Source organism: Sabethes cyaneus, chromosome 3, assembly GCF_943734655.1.
Source record: "Sabethes cyaneus chromosome 3, idSabCyanKW18_F2, whole genome shotgun sequence".
In the NCBI taxonomy this organism is placed as follows: domain Eukaryota; kingdom Metazoa; phylum Arthropoda; class Insecta; order Diptera; family Culicidae; genus Sabethes; species Sabethes cyaneus.
In genome coordinates this window covers 45,914,269-45,924,976 of record NC_071355.1, presented here as the reverse complement: position 1 = coordinate 45,924,976, position 10,708 = coordinate 45,914,269, and positions in this window count along the sequence as shown.

Sequence of the window (10,708 nt, the reverse complement as noted above, 5' to 3'; positions counted from 1 at the left end):
AGCGTTGATTGTAACTTGTCCTTAATTTACCGGATAAGCTTTTGCTTTCCCTACAGACTTGTAAAAACACGCACCGCACTGCGAGTCGTTCTAAAATGCTCTGCTCCGTTCAATGCTACCACGCCCTCGGATTGCAAGCTAGAGCGTGAAGCCTGCATACCGAGTTCGAGTTTTCTAACATTTCAATCATGCACAAAATATGGCTATATCTATAAGATAAAAAATAACGAAGAACGAAAGCAAGCAAGGTTCGCGGCACCGTGCTCTCGGTGCCGAGCCGAGAACCAAAGCACCGTGCTCGGATTTGTCCTTTCCCAGGTAGCAAGCTAGAATACAGCACCGAAGTTGCGTTCAAAAATCAAAAGCATCTGGTGCAGTGCGCATGTGAGTCGGTAACGATCATGTCGCTCCAAGCGATGCTTATAACAAGTCTTCCCAAAACTACGAAACCAACTCCATGATACTCTTTACCTCTTTTTATTGCCACCATACTTGCAGTAAAATAGGATCTACTGTACGGAGCGCGCTTTCTCCAAAATTTGGTCACTAACGATGTCTCTTGTGCAAGCGAACCAACTTGTGCTGGTTCATGAAGGGTTGTGACATTCCAGGTACTGAGTTTTCATTCATTATCCATTAATCTATTCTTAATTCTGTAGCAGAAAAAGCAGCAGAAGCAAAAGTATCATAGAAGCAAGTAAAGAGTAAAGAGTAAAGAGTAAAGAGTAAAGAGTAAAGAGTAAAGAGTAAAGAGTAAAGAGTAAAGAGTAAAGAGTAAAGAGTAAAGAGTAAAGAGTAAAGAGTAAAGAGTAAAGAGTAAAGAGTAAAGAGTAAAGAGTAAAGAGTAAAGAGTAAAGAGTAAAGAGTAAAGAGTAAAGAGTAAAGAGTAAAGAGTAAAGAGTAAAGAGTAAAGAGTAAAGAGTAAAGAGTAAAGAGTAAAGAGTAAAGAGTAAAGAGTAAAGAGTAAAGAGTAAAGAGTAAAGAGTAAAGAGTAAAGAGTAAAGAGTAAAGAGTAAAGAGTAAAGAGTAAAGAGTAAAGAGTAAAGAGTAAAGAGTAAAGAGTAAAGAGTAAAGAGTGAAGAATAAATTTAAATATAAGCATTTTAATCCACTTCGTAAAATTTTGAGTTCCCGGCATAGTGGTTTGCTAAAGCATATTCCAACTCTCATTCCACAAAAACAAACCAAGTTTACCACATTTGTTAACTCAACCATACCTGCCAGTATCTAGCACCAGATTGATAACAAAGACTACGCCGAGTATGAATAAAATATTCGGCTTTGAAGTTAAAATCTTGAAGCCAATCAATCGAAGAATTCCGTAGCTGGATAGCGGAATTATAGGTGCTTTTGCCAGTCCTACACCGAAGATTTCGGCTGGTTCCGTTCGTGTCGGTGCGCTTCGACTGCTTCGGCTGATTGGTCATGCATATATGCAGTGCCCGGTATGAGCTTTCGAAACAAAAGTGCTGCACTCCCGCAGGCAGGACATCAGCATATGCAGAAGAACATGAATACTGCAAATGCAAATTTGCCGCCCAAGTGGCATTGAAATTCAAATCAAGCGCACTGGTCCGGTTTGGCTGCTTGATTTGCTGGAAGATTTTCTTGCATCAAATATATATAAGTATTGACTTTATGACTTTCTGCTATGTTGGTTTAATAGGTTATGTAGAATTGTTTGAATTTGGAAATGTTTTTTTATAATTTATCTTTCCGATATGGCTTCAATGCCGCTCAATCGAAAAACTTCGTACGACCACAACCAAATATAAAACCGAACCTAAACTCTTAGTGAATTTAGTTTCGTAACCATATCCAACTCAATAAATTATTAAGGTCAATTGCGAAGGTTAGTGGAACCAATTATTCTGCCAAGCTATCACATATGTTTCCATACAGAACCACACTGTCTCTAGTTTAACCAAACATTTGCATCTAGCAAGTGTACTTCAGTTTACTTTGCATATGTTTCACCTTCACCGGAGAAACGATTCCGTGTGCAATAACATAAACAATCCAAAGTTCAACCTTCACCTAGACTAGACGGACACGTCGTGTATCAAGCATCGAAATTAATTCCAACCAGTTTTACAATTTTCCGCTTCGCTCTTTGCAACATTTTCATTTAGTTTCCAAATCCGATGCCCGTGTAATATGATAATCGCCGTGTCTCGGAGCGGTGTACATCCCGGTACTAATCCCGGAATCTGAGCGAGCGGGCGGGGAGGATAAAACGGTGAAGCACCTCGAAATCGTAGCGCAAGTGCATAAATGTCGCGCTTCCGGGTGGTGAGCATTTTGCAATTGTGAAGAGGATAGGATAGGAGGAGTAAAATAACTTTGGTTGGTAGCGGGTTCGGGTAGTAGTAGCTGGTTGAAATTTTCTATAATATGTTATTTGACTGAAAACTTGCACAGGATTCTAATGTTATTTGGACTCGAGAGTCTTGCAGAGCAACAACACACTGAACCTACCGAGCTTTGAACGAACCGAGCCGAAAAACAAGCGATGCAGTAATATTATCCTTTTTTGCTTCATCGTTGCTCACAGTTCGTTTTAGTTGTTGCCGCCAGGAACATGAAACCCCTTCACCGACTTTTGCCCCGGACAAGCGGAAAGCATTCAGACAGTAGCAAGCAGATAGTTGTCGGAAAACGCTTGTTCAATATTTGAAACGGTTTAGAAACTGCAGTTGGATAGTGTTTGTGAAAATAACACTTCAAAGGCGGCAGTAGGACAGCTCCGGAGCAGCAGCGCCTGAAACAATCCCGGTTGGATATTGCTCGTTTTGCCTGCCATGAAATGAGCACCACCGAACCGGCCGTGGCCGTGGCCTGGCTGGTAGTCGGTCGTTCATGGCATAAGCAGCGTCCGATGGAAATCCCCGGTCGCTGGTCGTTGGAATGATGCTCTGAATGAGGAGAAAATTGGAACTTTGGAACATGCAATAACAGCAGGGATGAATATTGTTCAAAAATGACAGTCTGTTTTAGGTTTAACGATTCTTTGATTGCTGTCGTACATTGGTCGTCTTTACCGTTGGAAGTAACGAGGGGAGAAGATGTATTCGAATGTAAATATATTTAATGTTTGGCTCTATTTTGAAGTGTCTGATTGGAAGCATGATAAAATTGGATGAACTGGGAAATTTTAGATTTACAGGGCAAATATATATTGGGTGTCCAATGGCAGGTGGGGCTCCATTTCACACTCTATCGGCTGTCAGTCGAATGTTTTTATTGCTCTACACAACTACCGCACCCTTATATTTGGTACTCTAGTATCTAATTTTGTGCTTATTCTCTTAACCGTTATGTGTTCGACAGGGTACCCGGGTACCTTTTCAGCTTTCAAAGTACGAAATTCTAAAGTTTTCTTTGATCAAGGATACTGAAACTCTGTGACATCTAAGAACTAGTTGAATTGCAACTTTTCATAAAATAAGTTTTCATGTAGCACTTAAGGGGGTGGAATGGGGGGGCTTCGAATTTTTTTACCCCTTAAGTGCTCGACAAGGGTACCCGGGTACCCACAAATTGAAACGCTTGTAACTTTGGCAATTTTTGACCGATTCGGACACTTTTACCACCAAAAGATTCAGGAACTTATCCACTTCCAGTGTGGTTATAACAGAGCCGGAAGTGGTTCATCTGGTTCCCGGAAATCCGGCAGTCCGAGGATGTGTTCCGGAATTAAAGCACTTTTTATATTTTTGGATGTAATTATAGTAATATGGGTGTCCAAAGTTCTTCCAATTACTCCGACAGGTCATTCTTCATTGTTTTAAGACAATACAATGATATATCCTCGGAATGGCTATTCTGCGACAAGTTCCCGTGGGACCTCCTGTGGCCATAAAACTGTTTGGTTTGCAACACTGGCAATATGGGTGTCTAAATTCATGAAATTACTCCAGAAGGTCATTTTTGATTATTTTGATTCCATCTGATAATTTTGCCACGGCATGGCCATTCCGGAACATATTCCCGTGGGGCTTCACAGTTGTCCAAAACCAAAAATATGTGCGCATTAGAGTTTTGAGTGGGAAAACTTGATTTTAGGTTTATGGAACCTTTGGGAGAGTTTCTTGAAATTAAAAGTTCTATCGTATGGTGAAATTCAAATTTTGAATAATCCCCCTAAAAGTGAAATAAAAAATTTATTTTTCTGCAGCTTCAGTATAACACATTGATGAGTTCTGCAAAGTTTTAGAGCATATTATTACAAGAAATTTTGCTGAAGACCGTAACCTTCTATCTCTTCAGCGAAGATAGAAAAGTCCTATTTCTTATATGTGAATCTTCAAAATCAGTTTTTCTATTTTAGCTCTTTTTGTAGTTGTTGTATGATTTTTTCATGTTCTATAAAGTTGTACAAATAGTAAAAATAAACAACTTTGCCGAATGTAGTATACCTCTATCTTTGCTTATTTAGGAGCTGTAAAACTTTTGTTATAATAAATACCCTAAATCTGACCCCGAATTACTCAACTATGCACAAACAGATACAAATTACATTACATGAATCTGAAACTAAATAAAAAACTACAAAAAGTCAGGAAGTTTCATTTGTATCCGTCTGCGCATAGTCGCGTAATTGGGGATCAAAATTAGGGTATTTATTATAACAAAAGTTTTACAGCTCCTAAATAAGCAAAGATAGAGGTATACTACATTCGGCAAAGTTGTTTATTTTTGCTATTTGTACAACTTTATAGAACATGAAAAAATCATACAACAACTACAAAAAGAGCTAAAATAGAAAAACTGATTTTGAAGATTCACATATAAGAAATAGGACTTTTCTATCTTCGCTGAAGAGATAGAAGGTTACGGTCTTCAGCAAAATTTCTCCAAGGATATATCATTGTATTGTCTTAAAACAATGAAGAATGACCTTTCGGAGTAATTGGAAGAACTTTGGACACCCATATTACTATAATTACATCCAAAAATATAAAAAGTGCTTTAATTCCGGAACACATCCTTGGACTGCCGGATTTCCGGGAACCAGATGAGCCACTTCCGGCTCTGTTATAACCACACTGGAAGTGGATAAGTTCCTGAATCTTTTGGTGGTAAAAGTGTCCGAATCGGTCAAAAATTGCCAAAGTTACAAGCGTTTCAATTTGTGGGTACCCGGGTACCCTTGTCGAGCACTTAAAGGTGTTTTTTTTGTCGAACACATAACGGTTAATTACATCATTCCACATACGTACCACACACTCACCTCGGCGACGATATTATTTTTTGTATGATTGCTCTTTGTGACGCCACTGCAGCAAGTTTACAGCTAAAATTTTAAAACTGAAATGTGTGTTATGCTTAGTACTTTCTGTTTCATGTCATATACCCTTTAAAATTAGTCGTTTAAGCTTATAAATGCTGAAACTGTACCCGAGTTCAATTGTAGGTAAAGAGTTCACCATAGGTGAACTTACCCTATTTCGTCTTATCCTCGCACTCGTTTACTTTTCTGTTCCATTTTTTCTCGTTTTCAGTTCCGTTTTCCACATTTTGTTCATTTTTTCTTCTTTTCTGTGCAGTTTTAGCAAAAATCAAATGTTTTCAGTTTTTTTCATTTTCGCTCACATATTTTTGTTTTCTGTTTTTTCATGTTTTTTATTTCATTGTTCCGTTTTTAACCTTTTCGTGTCCCATTTTTTCTATTTTCAGTACTGTTTTTTCTCTTTTTTATCACTGACAGTTTATAATTTTCTTTCTCGTTTCTCTTTTCTCTTTCTTTTTTTCGTTTCCAGTTTCCGTTTGTGACACACCTGGTTTTTCATCTTTCTCTGTTCCGTTTATCCTGTTTTAGATGGCACATTTTTACCTTTGTTATACTATAACAAAGATTTAGAAATTGGTGGAAAAACACGAAATCGAACCGAGGCTCGGAGGGCCGAGTCACATATGCCAATCGATAGGGTTCGACGAACTGAGCAATGTCTGTGTGTGTGTATGTATGTATGTGTGTGCGCTTCATTTTCTATCGCCTGTTTTTCGGAGACGGCTGAACCGATTCGTTCGATTTCAGTTTTATTTGAAAGGTACTATTGCCTAGTGTATCACTATTGAGTTATTTCATGGTCCGACTTTTTGTTTAAAAGTTATGAGTAAAAATGTAAAAACTACCTGACGCGATTTTCTCCGGAACTAGACAACCGATTTCAAGGATCTTAGTACCAAATGAAAGCTCTTGCTATAATATAAAAATTGTCAGGAAGTATTATTGAGAACAAACAAGTAGTTTAAAAGTTAACCTTGAAAAACCTGTTATGGCAAGGTAATAATTATCGCCTGTTTCTCAGAGATGGCTAAACCGATTTTTGTGCTATTAGTCTCATTTGAAAGGCAATATAGCCTAATAGATCACTATTGATTTGTTTTTTGATTGGACGTTTATTTGAAAGTTATGGACAATCGTGTACCACACATCAAAATTAACAATAATTTATAATAATTTTAACTAAGACAATTTATCAAGTTTCAATTATTTTAGTGTCAAACGAAAGGTTTTGACACTGCGAATGTATCTGCAAAATTTCATAAGAATTGGTTTTGCCGGTCAAAAGATATTAACTCTCGAACACTCGCGCCAACTTTTTAACACGGTTACTCGCGCGCACAATAGCCGAAAACCAAAAAACGTGCGCATTAGAGTTTTGACTGGGAAAACTTGGTTTTAGATTTATCGAACTTGTTACGATACCGCATATACGGCAACACTGCCCAACATCGCAGATGACGTTTATGTTGGCTAGAGGGGAAATGAAGAGTGAAGATAAATAAAAACTCCATCGCAAAGTGTTCTGAAAAGCTAAATAGAAAGTTTTTCGAGGCAAATCATTTCAATCGGTTACCATTTTAACGTGCGAAATTGTACAGGGTTAGCGAAATAGCGCCTGATAAGTGGTAGAAGAAAGTGATTGAAGTGATACAGCAACCGTTGAAATCCACCAGTAGCCCGGGATACTTACCTGTACAGAATAATTACCGTAACCAACCGCAAATCCGTTTATTTACAACCGCGAAAGTAAAGTAGGGTAGCGCACCCCAAGTTGACCCTAAGCAGAAACGCACTTACCAAACCGTAAGTTGTAGTAAATATTAAGGCAAAATAAAATAAACGAAATTAGATATTAATAGGTATACTGCGATCGGCGTAGGATAGGAAGAAGGTGTAAACGATAAACAGTGAAACCACTTCTTGTAAGTCGAATGTATACATTTTCTGTATTTAATCTAACGCAAAAATACATTACAGTTTGAGCATTACCGAAAAATAATCGGTTGCTACAAAAACTGGTTCATATCCGAACAGAACTATTGGAAGAGTTTCTTGAGATTGAAAGCTCTATCGTCTGGTAGAATTTAAATTTTGATTAATCCCCCTTAAAGTGAAATAAAAAAATTATTTTGCTTCAGTTTCAATATAACACATTGACGAGCTCTGCAAAGTTTTAGAGCATATTAGTACAAGAAATTTTGCTGAAGACAGCAAACTTCTATCTATTCAGCGAAGATAGAAAAACCTTACAGTTGGATTTAGAATTTGGCAACGATCGATTTTGGCATGCCTCGATTTTGGCAACAAAAGTATTCGTTTTTGGCAACACAAGATATTTCACTTCCAAAATTATGCTTAAATATCAATCAGTGTCTGCATACATGCTTTACATGACGAAAAAATGATGCCCTCAGTACGTTCATGAAAAAAAGTTATGTGGTTTCGAACAATAATATTTTTATTGCCGTAGGACTATGTCTTAATATAAAATGGTTGCAATCGTTGATTAATGATATTTAGTCAATTTCTAAAGCATTTACATTAAATTTTTTCATATCGAAAAAGGGTTCCGATTTTGGCACGGTTGCGATTTTAGCAACATAGGCGACACGCTTTTGTTGCCAAATTCGATATCCTACTGTATATGAATTTGTAAAATCAGTTTTTCTATTTTAGCTCTTTTTGGAATTGTTGTATGACTTTTACATGTATTACAAAGTTGTACAAATAGTTAAAATACACAACTTTGCTAAATATAGTATAACTCTATGTTTGCTTGTTCAGGAACTGTAGAATTTTGATTATAAAAAATACCCTAATTTTGATTCCGAATTACTTGACTACCAACAGACGGATACAGACGGATTTTACATTTGCTGATAGCTTTGCTGCAGAAAATACCATTTTTCCATATGAAGAAATGAGAGAAAATTCCGGTTGGAGTCAATTGCGGTACACCTCACATGCTACTTGCTTCATTTCTGTGATGTCGGTTTATGCTGATCTATTTTCCTAACAATTTAAAGTATTAATGCATTGAATAGTTATGACATTTTGCTCATAACAAGTTTATTGAAAAATATACGTTAGTTAAATAACGATTTGTAACTTTATAACAATATGGCATTCAAAAATCTACACGTGTTGTACAAAATACCACAGCGTGACTAACCGAAGGTTAATACAAATTGATGAAATTTATTCAAGAAAACTTTATTGATGTGAAACAACCGTATAACAAAGGTTCCTTTCACCACTAGGTGGATTAAATCAGGTTTTCTCTTATCTGTCACGTTTATTCTGTTTTTGGGTCTCTATTTCCCTCAGTTCTCTTGTTTTCCTTATTTATATACTGTTTATGTCTTTTTCTCTCCGGTTTTTCCAGTTGAAAACCTTTGAAATCGTATAGTTTCCTGTTTTCCTTTCAATTACATTTTCTATCATCCTTTTATATACCGTTTAACCTCTTTTTCTTCGTTTTCTTTACGGATTCTCTTTTTTTCTCGCTATTCTACTTTTCCCTTTTGATTTCTTTTTTTTCCTTTTTTCCTTGTATCGCTTCTGCCATTCTGCCAAGTTTTTTCTTGTATTCGACTCTTTTCTCTCTGGTTTTTACTTTTTTCTACACGTCGTCCTCTTTTTTCTTCCTTTCTTGTCACGATTTTCACCTTTTTCAGTCCTGATTTGCCTTTAGTTTTTCTATTTTCTTTACAGTTTTTCACCTTTTTGCCTGCATTTTAAGGTCATTTTTATTCCCTTTTCATTTTTTTCCAGTCTGTCGTTCTCATTTTTTCCGTTTTCCTCATTTTCTGCTCTCATTTCTCAGTTTTACTGCTTCCGTATTTTCCCCTTTCTATTCCGTTTTTTCTTTTTTTTGTTCTGTTTTTTACCCTTGTCTGTCCAGATTTCCTTTTTTTTCATATTCTGTATTATTTGTTTCTCCTTTCTCTGATTTTTCTTCCGTTCTCGCTCTTTATCTGTCCAGTCTACTCTTTTTTGTCTCGTTTTCCCTGGTTTTCGTTGCCTGTTTTGTCTCCCCTTTTCGTCTTTTTCGCATTTCTCTCTTTTTAAGTCCCGTTTTCTCTTCTATTATGTTACAGTTTTTCTCTCGTTTTCTTTTTTACATGCCGGTTTTTCTTCTATTTCTCTCTCACGTATTCTCCCGTGGTTTACTCCATTTGTTCTCCAGAGCGGCGGCAACAGAGAGACTACCATCAGATCCTTCAGTAGTCCATCTATGAATATGCATAAAAAATTCTTATATTTTCTTAAGAAACTCAACCATGCCTAGTCACACGCGAAAGAGTATGGGAAAAATAGCATTCAACACTTACGCCGAGTACTGAATGAGCCACTGCCTTCTTCCGAGGAGTTAGGTGCTTCAAACCTCCAAGACGGTTGGGGCAGAATACGCTCGGTCATCGGAGAGGCCGCTACCGCGGCACTAGGCATTGAGCCTTGTAGTACACAAAATGATTGGTTTGATGAGGAATGCCAACAAGCGATGGAGGAGAAAAAAAATGCTTGGAAAAATTATCTAAGTATTGCCACTAGAGAGAACCTGGCCAAGTACCGACGAGCTAGGAACAAGTTGACCACGATCCTGAGGAGAAAAAAGCGCCAAAAGGAGGACAGAGATCGTGAAGAATTGGAGCAACCATTCCGAGCTAATGACACGCGCAAGTTTTATGAGAAGGTGAACCAAACTCGGAAGGGCTACACACCGAAACCTGACATGTGTAGGGACGAGGGAGGGAATCTAATTACAAACGAGCGCGAGGTGGTCGACAGGTGGAAGCAGTTCTTCGATGAGCACCTCAATGGCGAAGTCGCAGAAGGAGGCGGAACGGAAAATAACCTAGGAGCGCCCATGGAAGATAGTAATGTCCTATCGCCTGATCTCCAAGAAGTCAAACGAGAAATCGGGGTGCTGAAGACCAATAAAGCCGCTGAGAAGGACCGCCTAACGGCAGAGCTTTATAAGCATGGCGGAGAAACGCTAGCAAAGGCTCTACAGTGGGTTATTTCGAGGATTTGGGAGAAGGAAAAGCTACCGGAGGAATGGATGGAAGGAGTGGTTTGTCCCATCTACAAAAAGGGTGATCTGCTAGACTGCTGCAACTATCGTGGTATTACGCTGGTAAACGCCGCTTACAAGGTACTCTCCCAGATCCTGCTACGCCGGCTGTCACCGATAGCACAAGGTTTCCTAGGGAATTATCAGGCGGGTTTCATGGGGGCTCGCGCAACTACGGACCAAATTTTTACTATCCGACAGATCTTGCAGAAATGTCGGGAGTACAACGTACCCACGCATCACATCTTTATTGATTTCAAAGCAGCATACAATACAGTCGATCGAGACAAGATATGGCAGATAATGCACGAAAACGGTTTTCCGGACAAACTGACGTG